This window comes from Hordeum vulgare, chromosome 5H, assembly GCF_904849725.1.
Source record: "Hordeum vulgare subsp. vulgare chromosome 5H, MorexV3_pseudomolecules_assembly, whole genome shotgun sequence".
NCBI classification, from domain to species: domain Eukaryota; kingdom Viridiplantae; phylum Streptophyta; class Magnoliopsida; order Poales; family Poaceae; genus Hordeum; species Hordeum vulgare.
In genome coordinates, this window is record NC_058522.1 from 401,927,819 (window position 1) to 401,944,386 (window position 16,568).

General features: G+C 41.8%; 1 pseudogene; it reads right to left on the reverse strand.

Moving 5' to 3' along the window:
- Positions 1 to 3,085: 3,085 nt before the first annotated feature.
- Positions 3,086 to 16,163, reverse strand: LOC123396777 (annotated as a pseudogene).
- Positions 16,164 to 16,568: the final 405 nt, after the last annotated feature.

Below are 16,568 nucleotides of genomic sequence, written 5' to 3' on the forward strand. Positions count from 1 at the left end.
CAATGTACTCCATGACGTTGGTCTGCTGCCAATGTGCTCCGACATCTCTGATTGGAACAGTGAGCTCATTCTTCAGTTCTATGCCACTCTGCACATATCTAGCAACCCTGAAGCCATTAACACCTGGGTGTTTGACTGGATGACACAAAACACTCACTACAAGGCTCCTGCTACTGAGCTCCTCCGTGAACTGCCTGTACCAATTCCCTCAGAGGAGGCTGTGAAGCTTTACGGTGAGCGTGAGCTGCCCAACGGGATGATGGAAGTCCTCATGAAGCCTTTGGCTGAAGGGCAATCACCAACAAAAACCTTCCTCGTCCACGAGCTCAAATATACACCAAGGTTTGTCTACAGAATCCTCTACAGTGTGCTCGCGCCGATCAAAGGCCATGATGATGAAGAAGATGTCGTAGGCATCATGAAGAATATCCTCTTCAACATCATCCATGGTATTCCTATCAACATCCATGATTTCTTCTTGAGGACTTTGGCCGACAATGCTATGTGTCCATTTGATCACAAGATATATGCCCCATGGATCATGAGATTCATCAGGACAAGGACAGGCATCAACTTCCATGCTGATTTCCAAAACCATGTTGGTTATATGCCTCCTATCCGGGTCAACAAGAAGACTTTCGAGCCCATTGAAGGAAAAGGCAAGTCAGTGATTGATGAAGGCAGTAGGCCCCTTGATGGCCAGTTCAGAGAGCCATAAGCTTATTCTTCATGGGATGATACTGAGACTCGCCCGGCAAGCCCCGTTCCTCCTTGCGTGATGAATACAAGAGAGCTCCTCCTCAGTCTTCACCAAAAAGTGGATCGCAATCACAAGTCGGTCAAACGCCAGTTTGGCGCCATTGTGAAAACCCTCACTGAAACACAGAACTCTGTGAAGCTTAACCATCACTATCTGCATGAGGTTTTTGATTGCACCTGGGCTACACTTGCACATCTGAAGACTCAGACAGAGCTTGAAGAAATGGACTTTGAGTGAGACTTTGACTGGTCGTGGCCTCCCAAGAAGAAGTTCAGGCCCATTCCAGTTCCAGACCTTGAAGACAGCTCCTTTTCTTCATTCCGCACTGCTGAAACTGATGAAGAACAGCTCGATACTGCTACCGGTCCAAGGAAGAAGACTACTCCCAAGAAGCATCACGCCTCTTCATCAACCGCCAAGAAGTGAAGTCTTCACGGGCGTTAGTCCTCAGTTTGTCCCTTTTTGTCACTTGATAACAAAGGGGGGGAAACTTGAGAGTTAGTCTTCAAGCGGGATATTTTGGGGCTTATGAACTATATTTAAGTTACAAACTCTTGGCTCTTCTGAAGTTTTTATGTAATGAGTTGTAACTTAAGCCCGATGGTACTCTGACGCTTTTGAACGTTTTTCTTCGCATGCTTATTCCTCAAGTTTTAATGCACGCATGCTGGAATTCGTCAGATACCATTTTTCATCATGCATCTTCATTTTCTTCATACGATATGTGACATGTATGCATGATTTACAAGACTCAGGGGGAGATCTCCATGATATAAATCATCAATGTGCATTTGCTGTGAAAAGCAAAATCCTCAAGATATGCACATCTTCAGGGGGAGTCTCTCTGAATCATGATTTCAAATTCCTCAAATGAGCATTTACATTTCATCTTTTTGATCCCTGTTGAAGAGTTAACCTAATTGTCATCAACCACCAAAAAGGGGGAGATTGTAAGTGCATCTAGTGCCCCTTAGTGATTTTGGTGGTTTGAAGACTTATAGGTTAAGTATCTAATGTGTTTATGAGTGTACACAGGATCTATAAGTCACTGAGGAGTTTGAGATATTTGATGAATATCGACCCCTAAAAATGTATATCTTCGGTTGAAGAAATTGGTCTGAAGCTGAAGAATTGAATCGCAAAGAATCTGCAATGAAATTGATATTCCTCATGAAGATACTGAAATTGAGGAATTCGGTGTGTCCTGAAGAAAATCAGTTTGAAGACTTTGAAGCATGAAGATTTACTCTTTCTGTTTTATTTTCTTCACATTTGAGTAATAGGAACACCGTACTATTAACGGGGGTCGAAGTTACACTTTGGAATGAATTTCCTCATGATGTTCAACCCAAGCCTAATCCTACCAAAAGCCTCAAGTGAGGAATACGAGTGACATGAGGACTCTCACAGTTGAGGGTTCCGACCGTTTCAATAGCCACGCCAAGTCATTGGTCTTATCCACACCAACGGTCATATTATTTAAGGGCATTAGTGTCAAATCATGTCGGGATGCTCCCAGGCTATAAATAGCCGCCCCCACAACCATTAGCTTGTTAGCTGCTCCGCTAGGAACTGACACTTGTCATAAGAGCAACCCAAATTCCTCAGAGTCTTCAAGAGTAATTCATCAGTGAGGAAATACCCCATACACCGAAACCACAAACCAAACCTAGTGATTGAGCATCACTGAAGAAGTTGTTCCTGTGTGGGACTGAAGCCTTTTACCTTTGAGGACTTTGCATCCTCCAGACAGTTAGGCGTCATGGTCTAGAGATTTCCAGCAGTTAATTGTGGATCGCCGGGTGACCAAGTTTGTGAGGGTTTGGAAGTCTGCCCTGAAGACTTACCACGAGTGTTGGGCGAGGACTGTGTGTTCTTAGCCCAAGGAGAACACGGTAGGGACTGTGTGTCCTTTGGTTTCAATACCAAGCCGCTCCAAACCAGATGTACGTCTGTCACAGCAGTTGGAACTGGGTCATCAACTACTGTCTTCGCTGTGAAACGGGTTCTAATTCCTCAAATCCTTACTTTCCTCAGATTATGTGTTGATGACTTTCACTGTTACTGTTTGAAGAATTTGCTGAAGACTTTCTCTGAAATTCCTCAACTCCAAATTCTTCATGCTAGGTAATCCTCATCTGTTTTCTGCGTGCCTGCTCACTCTGCAATCTGCTTTCACATTCTTCACTCTGAAAAACTGCTGTTGTGAAACTTTGCACTTCTGATCCTTTACTGTTTCCGCTGTAAGTTAGTCATCAGTGAGGAATTTCCTCAAAAGGAGTTTCCTCAGTGATGAAATTCTAAAAATCTCCTATTCACCCCCCTCTAGTCGATATAACGCACTTTCACCATCGCATCCCGCAGCTTCGCCAGCTCGGCGTTGATCGACTCCTGATTCTCGGGCGTCACGACGGTTGCCATGAGACTCGTGACCTCCGTCACTAACTCCGCCATGGCTTGAGCTGGGGTTTTCGACGTCCCGCCGGTCTCATTGTTGCCGTCCGGGTTTTGCTGAGGTTGTGCCGCCCCTGCCATATAAATAGCGATTTGTCGATGGGATCTCTCAAGGATCTCGGGGTCCATCGCCAGTGACAGCCCTCCGAGTTGTCCTTCGTGAAGAGGATGAATTGAATCTGTCTCGCCCATGGACGACTCGCCGTCAGAATTGACGAGGGTGACCTCTTGGGTCGCCGGTTCGTCTTGTACGTCGTTTCCCTGCGTGAAACCGACAAAAACATGGCGGCTCCTGTCATGTCGTGTGATGGGGAGGACGTACCTGGCCGGCTCGACGATGTCGGTGGAGGTGTCCGGCTCAGGCACGGGTGTTCCAATCATGCTGATGAAGATGTTGATCTTGCCGAAGGGGACTCTGTAACCAGATTCGACTGAATCGGCTTCTGGCCCCCATAGCGAGTTGTCGATGTAGTACCTTCCGCGGCTGCTCTTCGTCATGATGCCGACCGCATAGCTTTCTGACCCTGGTAGGGCTCCCTTTGAGAACTCAACTCCATCGTGCGCTAGCCCCATGGTGGGCGCCAACTGTCGTGGTTTTGTCACGACAGATGTCCTCATGAAAGGACTTAGAGATGGAGCCATCGCACCTTGGTGGTGACTCAAAGGTGGTGAGCGAAAGCGAGACTCAGATTTACCCAGGTTCGGTCCCTCGTGTGGAGGTAAAAGCCTACGTCATGCTTTGTGTAGATTGATGATGGTTTTGATTACAAGGAGGGCCTAACTCGCCTGACCTAGCTCTCGATGATTTCTAACTTGGCGTATCTTTCCCAGGGACTCGCCTTTATATACAGGTCGAGGCCCTAGGGTTTACAAGAGTCCTGGCTATGCTACAAATCGTAGCTTTCCCTATCTATAAGTCGCCGTGCCTTCCAAGACTGGAAACCTCCCTGGGAGTTTATCTTCTGTACAGCTCTTGAACCGCCATCCGGCTCCTGGGCCAGGGGTTGTACTACTGATGGATAAGTCACCCTTTTAATGACCCGGTACATCTAGGGCGGGTTACACCGCAAGTAATATCCACAACACCTAGTATGTAAAATGTTGATGTCGTTTGCAACCCCTTGCCATGCATATTAGAAATATTTGTCTTGCTATTTTCATGTAGGTGGCATAAATAGTTTGCTAAGACGGGCTTATGTCTTATTCTCGCATATATGTGGTGGCATTAGTTTTATTTCAAAACTCCACATATTATATATGTTTTCGGGGTAGAAAAATCCATAGAATTTAACTGTGCATTTAGTTTTGTCTTTTGATCAAGTTAGTGTGCATGATATTTTGCCATGATGCCATTTTTTATTTTGTGTGGTTTATTCCGTGCATGATATGAATTACTTGTGAAGATGAGATATGCCCTTGGACATGCATGCGAGCCCGCGGTAATTTTAGTTGCTATAGAAATCCATGGTTAGGTGTTGTTTTCGTGTTGCCAACATGCTACAAAATAGTGCTGATTTGAGATGCTGAAATATTTCCAAGTCTGAAAATCTGTAATATTTTGTTGCTGACTTGCCATGTATTTTTCTAGTGATCTACAACCGCTTTGGGGTTGGTGTAATGGAGTTAGTTGTAGTGATTAAGATTCTCTAGCATGCTATTAAGTTTCATGCCATTCTATGCCGTGTAGCATATATTTTTACAGCTGTCAATATGCCATCTGGTTAAAAACTGCACTGTCAAAACTGATATTTTCATCAAGTCTGAAACTGTGTGCAACTTGCCATTTTGTGAGCTTAGTTACTAGTGATCCATGCTTCCATGCTACTTTCCATTAGTATAGGGTTATTCTGTATCTTGACTACTCCTACCTCATGCCTTGTTTGAGCACTTTAGAATCGTGTAGGTGTAAGTTTTGGTGTGTAAAAAATGCCATGTTGCTATTTTTGGCAGATTGTAGTTATTTCTCGCGTTGCTTGTAATTGTTGGACTGTTACTCCGTTTGGAACGTGTCATATATGAAACTTTCTTAGAATCTCGTGTAGTTTCATTATATCTTGCTGCCTTCATGATTTGGAATGCTTGTGACTGTCATTTGCATACATATTGCATTCATGGCATCATATCTTGCGGTGATCATATCTTTTGAACCGTAGCTCCGTGTGCAATGATCTCTATATGTAAATCTACTAGAATGATGCGTAGAACCACATGAACCTCTTTATTCTGCTGTTTAAAAAACATTAAAACATGTTAGTTCAGATCTGGACAGATTTCTTAATTAACGTATGGGGTCATTTCGGAGATGCTATAAGTTGGTTCCGACCTCATTTAATATGCCAAGATAGATAGTTTAATTATGCTTCACCTCTTGCCATGTTTAACAACATTTAATATTGCCGTGTAAATAAGTGGGAGCAAACTAAATAATTCAAATGTGGAGTTTCATCAATATGCAACTCGTTGCATATTGAGCTTCACTTAATGTGGAGTGTTTGATTGTTGTGAATTGCCATGCCATGCCTTGCATAATTAAGCCGATCATGCATCATATGTCTTGTGCGTCATGTCGTGCATATGCTGTGGCATTATCGTGTGTTGATTCTTGTTTTTGGTTTGCTTCTTCTCGGTAGAGTTCCGCAAGCGTGTCAGAATGTGAGTCGTTCTTCTTCCAAGCGGGATCACAGGCAAGATGATCATTTCCCTAGATACCATTACTATCATTGCCATGCTAGTTGTCTCATTACTTACGCTATGTCTCGTTTCCTACCACATGTTCAATAAGCCTCCCAACATTTCCATAAAAACCTCTAACCTTTCCACAACCCAGTAAACCACTGATTGGCTATATTACCGCTTGCTCAGCCTTTTGTTAGCGTTGCTGGTTGCAGGTGCAGATGCTTCCATGTGCCAACATGGTTTCATTGTTATACCACCATATTATTGCTAATTAATTTAATGCACCTATATACTTGGTAAAAGGTGGAAGGCTTGGCCCTCTAGCTTGGTGTTTTGTTCCACCTTTGTCGCCTTAGTTTTGGCTAACGGCGTTATGTTCTATAAATGAGCGCTCCGAACATGCTTGGGGTTGTCATGGGGACCCCCTAGATTTTTGTTTTGGGATAAAACTGTTCTGGCAAGGCCCAACATTGCTACTATATTTGCCCAACATAATAATACTAAAAATGTAGGGTGTCATGAACTCGAGGATTAATTCAATATAATACACGGGGGCAGTGCTGCTGGTGCTGGTCTAAACTAGAGCTATTTGCGGGGCCAACCTGGGGCAAATCGGGAGATTTCTATCAGGCCACCGTACGCTATGCTTATCCGCCGTGTCCTGAGAACGAGATACGCGGGTCCTATCAGGATCATTGACACGCCGAGCGGCCTTGCTAGATTTGTTTTACCTTTCTCGAGCGTCTTGATCGAGGGGTTCCGAGGATACTTTGTGTTGGGGATATTACCTGTGGATAACCCACCCTAGTTGGGTCGGGTCACCAAATTAGGCGATTCATCTAAGCGTGGTTCGGGCCTTGGCCTGGCAAGACCGAAGGTTGTATGGCGGTTTACAACTTCCGGAAGGTCTCCAAGCTTTGGAAGATGGCGACTTAGAGATCGTAAAAGTCACGGTTTGTAGAAAGGAAAGTACCCTTGTAAACCCTAGGGGCCCGACCTGTATATAAAGGCGAGTCCCAGGGAAGAAGAGGGCAGGTTAGAAATCATCGAGTGCTAGGTTTGGCGAGTTACGCCCTCCTTGTAGTCGAAACTCCATCAATACAACTCAAAGCAGGACGTAGGCCTTTACCTCCTCACGAGGGGCCGGACCTGGGTAAATCGCCGTCTCTCTCCCGTTCAACCCCTTTGAGTCGCCACCAAAGTGCGATGGCTCCAGTCCTAAGTCCTTTCACGAGGACATCTACCGTGACAAAACCACGACACTTTGGGTTATCTCGAGGTTGAGGATTTCCAATAGGAACCCGAGGATATCACAGGTTTTCCCTGATCGAGGTTATTCCGTCGCAGCGTGTGGTAGTTTGTGATGGACTAGTTGGAGCACCCCTGCAGGGTTAAATCTTTCGGAAAGCCGTGCCCGCGGTTATGTGGCAAACTTGGAAACTTTGTTTAACATCCGGGTCTAGATAAGTTGAAGTAAACTTAATTAAAACTTGCCAACTGTGTGCGTGACCGTGACTGTCTCTTCTCGTGAGTTCTGTATCCGGAAGAGGACACGGTGGGGTTATGTCTAACGTAAGTAGGTGTTCAGGATCATTCTTTTGATCATCAGTAGTTCACGTCTGCTATGCATAGATCACCCCCCTCTTTTATTCTTGTACTCGTAAGTTAGCCACCTCAAATAAATGCTTAGTCGCTTGCTGCAGCCTCACCACTTAACCATACCTCAACCATTAAGCTTCGCTAGTCTTGATACCTTTGGAAATGAGATTCTTGAGTCCCCGTGGCTCACAGATTATTAAAACACCAGTTGCAGGTACAGGTAAAGAGTTACTTTGACGTGAGCATGATGATTGTTCTATTTGGATTTTCTTCTTCTTCTTCTTCATCAATCTAGGATGGGTTCTAGGCCGGTAGCCTCAGATAGCAAGGATGGACGTCGTTCTTTTATTGTTTTTTTCGTCCGTAGCTGGGCCCTGCTCTTCTTCATGATTATTGATTATGTTGTTGTATTGATGTGATCTTGATGTAGCTTGTTGCGAGTGTAAGCCAACTCCTTATACTCATCTTTTCAGTACATGTACTTGTAATGATATCCATTCTTGTGAGACGACGAGCTGCGTTTCTATCCCTGTCGAGGCCCTCACGCCAAAATAAGGATAGGATCGCATCTTGGTCCTTAAAAGTTGGTATCATAGCATTACCTACCTAGGAGCCTCCTTGATTGATCGAACTTGGCCGAGTCGAGTCTAGTGAAAAACTGCTTTGAGTCTAGTTATATATGGGAGAGTAGGATTATTTTTTCTCTTCTTCAATGCTATGGTGAGGAATCTTGACGTAATAATTTTAATTCTACTCCTCCTCTCACTCAATTTTTTTAGGATCACGCGGATATTTTTGGAATCTATATGATGTCGATGTGACGGAGTTCTTTCTTGGTGCCTCCTGTCTGACTTGATTTCTTTCGAGGAGTTGAGCTCCAGGGGATTCTTGAGCACATCGTTATCATTCAGATTTCTTAGTATCTTAGGACGGAGGATGTTCAAAATTGCTTCAATACTAGTAGTGGCGAGAGGAGTCTGACATCCCCAGTACTGGTGGAGAGCGTCCGGATGTACTGCCATACTTGGTATCGTTGTGATTACGAGTGTCTGAGATAGATGAGTTTCCAAGATCTCTGGTTATGTGTTGACGGATGTGATACACTGGACGAGTATTGTTATTGCTCGGAGTTGAGTGATGAACTTTACTCCTTGTATCCGTGGACCCGATTGCATGACCAGAAAATTTCAGGAGTTCTTAGGTGGGAATTCAAGTAGCTACCTATATGACAATCTTCCAAAAGATGCATGATGTGAGGTTGGGGTTCAACATCTAGTGGATTCGTTTGTTCACAATCGTTTTTACTGAGGAGAGTCTCGATATATGTCATCAGTATGCTTCGACAAGCCTTGTAGTTCGCTACGCCTAGGGAGCATATCCAAGCGTCATTTCAATATGAAAATCCAATGTACGATCGAGCCTGTGCGATCCTATCCACGAAAATATCAGACGGAATATGTGTCATGAATTTGTTTTGGCTTATTTCGTAAGCCGCATCCTTTGTTTTGTTGCAGTATGGTAATTCGAGTTGCTTTGATGTCAAGTGGTGAATTCATATCTTTCCAAGAGGTATTCCCATATTTGTATGGGAGTGCTAATTCTTCTGCTCAATCAAATTGTCTTATCAATTCTTGTCAATCGGAGTTGTCATGTCAATTCTTTTCAACCGGTGTGCTTCTCTTCAAGTCAATTCAATCCTCTCCAATATTGCAAGAACAATCTCTCGTTTATTTTCGGAGTTCGTCTCATCTGTCCCAAGTTGTCTTTGTTTTCCCCTCCCTCCCTCCCTTTTCTTCAATGATTTAATTACCATCCAAGTGCATCTCTTTTCATGTTGCTTGTGTTTTCTTTTCTTCTATATCGTGTCTGGTGATTCATTATGAAGATTCTCAGGAGTTCTAAGTTCATCATTTTTCATTCTTGTTCTCTTTTCCGGTGAATTCAATTCAAGCTATTCGTGTTCATCATATCCTTTTCATCCTTTAAATTCTTTCCCATGTTGGTAATTCTTATCAAGTCTCTTTTTTTATTCATCCCTCTCTATTCTATCCCGAGTGTTGAAGATATCTCGAAAGTTTCTTGTTCTCGATCCTTTCAATTATTTCAAGGCTCTCACCTCATCAAGTTTTCTTTGTACCCGTGCAATATCTCTTTTATAATCAATTGTTTCAACGATGTTTTATTTTGAGTGTGCCCATAACCCACGGGTTCTTTCAGAGGATCTTTCCTGGCTCTTCTAATATTTTTTTGGAGATCTCTAAATCTTTTCAAGTGTGATGTAAGTATGCATTCCATCAGTCATATTCCTTTTCAAGATCACTTTGAAATATTTTCTAAGTTGGCTCAACTTTTCCTCATTCATTATTCGGGAGTGTCTCAGTAATTCATGGTGTTGTTTCTCGCCATCATTCTCAGCTTGGAAGACCGAAGTAGTGTTTCTCTTAAATCTTGGTCAATTCCTTGAAGATTCTTGGTTTCATCTTGTTCCTATCCTTTCAAATTGTTTTCAATCATGAGTAATCCCTTCCATATCTACCTGGTGCATTTCAGAGTCGTTTTCTCTCTCGATCCTGTGAAGGCCATCATTTGAGAAGATTTCTTCGTTCTCAGCTTTCAGCTTTCATTCTCAAATTCTTCCCAATTGTTGTCTCTTCGTTCGTCTCTCAATTATTCTGGTTCCTTGTCCAAGCTTATTCTAGGTGGATCATGATCTCTTCATTCTCAAGTATATTCATTCATTCATGGTTGTCTCATTCGTTTCAATTCTTATCGGTGTTTCTTCCAAGACTTCTTCAGTTGTGCTCCATCTCTCTCTCTCCAATCTTTTTAAGAAGGATAAGTGGTGTGCTAAATACGTTGCTTGTCATCAATTTAATTTGATGAAGGATGAGCATAACATAATTCCTATTCTTGTTTCATCAAGCTGATTTCAATTCTTCTTCCGAAATTGTTCATGATATCATATTCTTTGTTCCAAGTGTTCTTATCTTTTGTTTTCTGGAGTTCCAAGTTTCCTCAAGTATCTCTTCGGGAAGCTTCATTTGTTTGCAAGGTCTTGATCTTATTGTTTTCAACCTTCATTTCTTTGGATCATTCTTTTGTATATGGAGGTTCGCCATGGTGGTTCTTCAAGATTTCATTCATTCTCAAGTGTTCTTCAAGATTCTTGTTGGAGAACCTGAAGTATTCTTTCTCTTGCATGTCAAAGTGCATTCCTTCCCCCTTTATCTTTGAGGTGGTGTTATAGAGTTCTTGTTAGTGGAGGAGTCTCGAAGAGAATTTATTTCAATAATGTGATATTAAAATCCACCAATTCTTTGATCATGAGATTTCTTTCAACCCATCTCACCTAAAGCTTTTCCTAAGGGTTGTTTCTATATGGTGATCATCGTTGACCCAAGTACTCAATATATCCTCTTGGTGTAAGAAGTTTTGCCTTTCTTGTTGCATACAATCAATCCTTGTTTCTGTTAGTGGTTGGTTGTCACCTCATTGTTTTGGGTTGATTTTCATAAGTCCACTACAAGCTTGTTCTTTTCGTTGTTGGTTTTCCAACAACTCCATTCAATTCTTCTTGCAAGGTGCTTGCCAAATTCAATTGTGGTAGAAGTTGTCATTTTCTTATCCATTGTTTTCTTTCCAATGATCTAGTTCCTATTCTCTTGTTTCGGAGATGTTGTGATGTTGCTATTTTTATATCAATCATCTCGGGTTGTCAAGATCATGTTCTTTCCTTGCTTATCAATTTAGTTAGTTTGTTGTGAATCTTGCCAACATATTTCCATCTTATCAATTTTTTTGCCTCAATTTTCTACCGAAGTGCTGCCGATTGTTTTTGGAATTCTTGCTTGTTCTTCATGTCATTCTTCAACCTCTTAGCAACCTTCAAGGATCGTTGGTTTCACTCATTTGTCAAGAAGCAAGTAAGTTTACCTCTTCCTTTCCTCATCCTCTTCCCCTTTCATTCTTAGATCTCGTGGTGAGATCTCTTGTTAGTGTAGGAGAGTTATAATAGCCCGAGACTGGCGCTCCAGAAGATTCCCCTTTTATTCTGTTATCGTCCTGTGATTATTTGTTTGTCGCAATCATCACCGCATCATTCGCATCATCTGCATTGCATCGGCACTGCGTTGCCGCCAATTTTCAAAAACTTGCATCCGTTATTAGTGGCCGGTTCTCCCCGTTTCCGTCATTGATCGTTTCGAGTCCAACCACATGCACGCGCCTTCGGCATCGTTAAAATATTGTTTTTAAAAGTGCGTAATAAATATTTTCGGATTGGGTTGAAACTTGGCGTGCGGTCTTATTTTAATGTAGGTACGCCACCTACCAAATTTAATCGCAATCGGAGTACGTTTGATACCCAAACGGTCGACCGTAGCGGCACCGAAATGAGTTTATCGTCGGACATTTTTTGGTGCTTAAAATCTCGTGCCGGGCCGCAAATCTCCCTCTCTTCTCAGCCCAACCTATTCTACGCAGCCCAACACCAACCACCTAGCCTATCCCTCCATTTTGGACTGTTCAATCGAGATCCGACGGTCGAAAACGGTGCAAAAATCCCTACCCTAACCCCATTTCCTATAAATAGACCCCTAATTAAGCTAACCCTAGCCCTCTCCTTGAAATCCGCACAGCCAACCCGCTCCCTCAGCCGCCAGCCAGCCAGCCGCCTCCCACCTCCAGCCAACCGCCACGTGGGCCCACTCAAGCCCATCACAGGCCCGCCCGCAACCCGAACCAGAGCCGCCACCCCGATCTAGAGCACGAGCAGCCGCCGCCCCCACTCGCCGCGACCTCCGCCGCTCGTCTTGCCTCGTCGGAGCTCCATCGGAACCGCCCTGCGTGACGTCTGAAACCCCGTGGAAGATTAAAAAAAAGATTGGAAAGAAAAGGACATACAATTCTTAGTTCACATTGATCAAGGAAAGAATTAAGTAAGCCTAACTTTGCCACGTACGAGCTGTACATGAATCAATCAGGCCTGGATCGATGTGTTACCTCCTACATGCGCATCGCTGCCGGTGCCTTGCTTCCCACAGCGGAGCCCAACATCTCTTACAGTCCATATAATCGTAGATTCTTCCATCCTGAAGCTGCCCCGAAATCTGTACTCGACGACTTGCCCAGCCGAACGTGCTAGCTGCTCGGAAACTTGTCCACGCATGCTGTCGCTCCTACCTACGTCATCAAGAACAATATATCTCTGTGAGAATTACAGGAATTTTAGGACATTAGTTGACGGAAGGAGGAGGAACTTTTTGCTGTAATTTATTAGACCTGCCTTTAGAGCAAGTACAATAAGGTACACTCAGCAGATTGTAAGAATTAAAATACTATATTTTGCTGAGTCGGATAAGAGAGAAGAGGAAAGAGAAGGGAAGCGGACTCTTCGTAAAGAGCTAGCTCTAGCACGTGCTCCTAGATGTTTAAAAAAAATAAAGATGGACCATATATGATAAAAGTAGTACTCTTTTATAGCTAACTATTGTACAAGATAACTATAAACTGGGCTATAAGATGGCTTACAGCCAGCAGTTGGCTATACTATTAAGAGCATGGTTAATAGTATAGCCAGCTGTTGGCTATATGATGTTGACATGTCATCTATAGCCAAGTTTATAGCCCGCAAGTACAATAGATAGATGTAAATAAGTACTACTTTATTGATACAAGGCCCACCATCCTTTCTCACAAATTGCCTAGGAGCACGTGTTACAGCCGGATGTTAGTTTGTAGCCCGCTTCTCTTCTCTCTCCTATTCTCTCTCTTCCAACTCATCACAAATATAATATTTTAAGTCTTACAGCCCGCCTACGTCATCCTATTGTACTTGCTCTTAACCATGCTCTTAGCCAAATGCACGGCCGTCCCGAACATCCACATGCACCTGTGCATGCGTGCTACATGAAAAGGGATGCTGATTAGGAATGCCAACTAGCTAGCATCTATTAATTTATTGTATCGTTGATTAACGGACTAACTTGTTTGATGGCTAATCTACTGCCAGGGCCGTGCCGGGAAAAACCGGGGCCCTGTACAAAAATAAAAATTGAGGCCCTATCTAAAAAAATCTAAAAAGTAATTATAATGATATATATCTTGTAGAAAGTTTTTATAACATATGTAATATAACGTCTTGCATAACAATTGGATATATAAAAAGTCATACCTATCCAACTCCCGATTGCTATTTCTTTGAACATCCTCATTCTTTTAGTATTCTTTGAAATGAAATCTTCAATGATATCCTCATAATCAATCTTCTCCAACACTTCACTCTCAAGCGCTATTGTGACCAAATTATTGAGTCTTTGCTGAGTCATAGTAGTACGTATATAGGACTTCAATAGTTTTAATTTAGAAAAACTTATTTCTACCGATGCCACTGTCACAGGAATGGTCAGCAGAACTCTATATGCAATACATGCATTGGGAAAACAATCATGTCGCTTTAGAAAATTCAGAATTTCAACGGGTCTAATATTTTCTTTTGGCATGAAATTTTGAAGAAACTGCAACTCAACAAATAGATCATTGGCATCAATATCAGATTGTTTATCCTTCATAAGCGCATCCTCAAGATTAACACAAGAAGATTTCAAACTATCTTTATCCAATGAACGCAATGTTTCACAAGTAAATAAGAAACCAAATATTTTCTGGTAATCTTCATATTGCTCAAATCTCCTTGTGAGCGAGGAAATTGCCTGATCAACAACACGTATAAAATAGTTGATTCTAAATGATTCTTCTGCGGACTGTGTGGCAATATTTATCTCGTCTGGGTTCTCATCAAATTGTTTCTTTCTTTTAATTTCTCTCCTTTTACGAAATGTTGCATCAATATCCATCTCAAGTGCAATTTCCTTGGCTATCTCCAATGCATCTAAGAAACCAGTTTGTCTGTACCCCTCCAAGAAAGAAATAAGCCCTTTCACTTTCTCAATTGCAACATCAATAAGCTTATCCTTTGTTTGTAAACTTTTGCTTACTAAGTTAATAGCAGACAATACCTCATACCAAATGACTATTGCCACGATAAATTCATACTCTCCAAGTTCATTGTTTGCCAAACCTAGAGCCTCACTGCTTGCCTTTGGATCACTATCAATTTCAGATACCTGAAATTAAAGGAAAGTTCATAAACGTTATGGTTGGATCTAGTCAAAGCCTTAATGAATTACATCATTACCAATATCAACATATTGGTTACCTGAAGTAGAGCCCCCTGAATGTCAGAACATTGAAATCTAATAGCTTTAACACTTTCAATACGACTTTCCCAACGCGTAGCTGACACAGACTTGAGAGTCAATCCTGATATGTTTTCTTTCAAAATATTCCACTTCTTTGTAGAATTGGCAAAATTTGTATAGATGCGTTGGATGATTCCAAAAAATCTTTTGCTCTACCACAAGTCTTGGACATATCACAAAGTGTTAAGTTAAGGCTATGACAACGACAAGCAGAATAAAAAGCTCTAGGATTTATATCCAAAAATTTCCTTTCTACCCCTTGATGTGTTACTTTCATATTTGAACCATCATCATAACCTTGTCCTCTCACATCATTTATATCAATATCAAGAAGTTTTAGCTCATTTTGTATCACCTCAAAAAGTCCTTGGCCAGTTGTATAATTTACGTCTAGAAATCCTAGAAAGGACTCTTCTATGCAAACTTGACTTGAAGATGAATCCACATATCTTATAAGTAAAGACATCTGCTTTTGGTGACTTGAATCAGGGGTCAATCAAGTATGACAGAGAAATACTTTGAACTCTTTATTTTCTTGATAATTTCAGACCTAATACAAGAAGCAAGCAAGTGTAGCAATTCATTCTCAATCTTATGATCAAGATAATGAGCATGAGTTTGTTCATTTGTAATACGACGAACATGCTCGTGAATAACATGGTCAAATTCTGCCAACATCTCTACCAAACCCAAGAAATTACCATTACTATCTTCGCAGAGCTTGCCATTTGTACCACAGAATGTTAGGTTATGCTTGGCAAGAAATTTAACAATGCAAACAATTCTGAATTATACCTTTCTCCAATGGTCCTTCTCTTTCTCAAGTTGTCGTTGAGTTGCTTTATCAATAGTTTGATGTTTTTCCAATCTACTACGCAACTCATACCAATTAGTCATGCTCAAAACATGATCCACACTTGTCTCGTGATCTTTTAGTTTATTGGTCATATGTGACCAATCATTACAACCCTCCTTTGCCAACTGACCTTTCCGATGACCTTTTGTAGATAATTTACAACCAAAGCAAAATACTCTATCAAGTTGTTTAGAATAGACAAGCCAGTCTATGTCACAATACTCACCATTTGATAGGAATCTAGCATAGAAGACCACAGTAAGCCTTTTATGATATCTATCTTTGGGACCTTTCTTAATTGACTTGTCTCTTTTTGGACCCTTTTGTGCTAAAATATCAATCTGTTTAGAATCAAGAGAATTATAGTTTCTTGGATCAAATATATTGTATTGAAAAGAATCACAGCCTCAATATTATCTATCTATACCTCTATATTATCTATCTCTATGTGAGCATATCTTGAATTAATGTAAGGAACAATTGCAAGTGCAAGGCTAGAAGGAACAACAGACTGATTACTAGATGATAATTCGAGTGCTTTTTTAACAAATCTGTCCATACCTCCTTTATAAGATTTATCAATAAAATTTTGTTCTTGTGTTTTTCTCTTGCATTATAGGCACCAGACCGTTATTTCCCCATAATGACTTAAATCTGCATTGTTGAAACATAAGATAAAAACGATTAGACGATGAATAAAAAGAACTTGAAGATCAACTGGACGAGAAGACGTCCACGAATCTAAAATTTTTGAGAGGAGGCAAAGTCTCTGTACAGGGGGCTTGTCTCTGTAGTGTGTAGTCTATTCGAGGCGACGAGTGGCCTGCAAGCGGACGAGGCGATGAGTACTTGAGGAGGAGATGAGCGACGAGGCGATGAGCGGACGAGGCGACGAAGAGGCGACTTGCAGGCTGTTGCGATCCCAAAAAAGCAGCAGCAGCGTGATTAGGGGAAGCAGATTAGA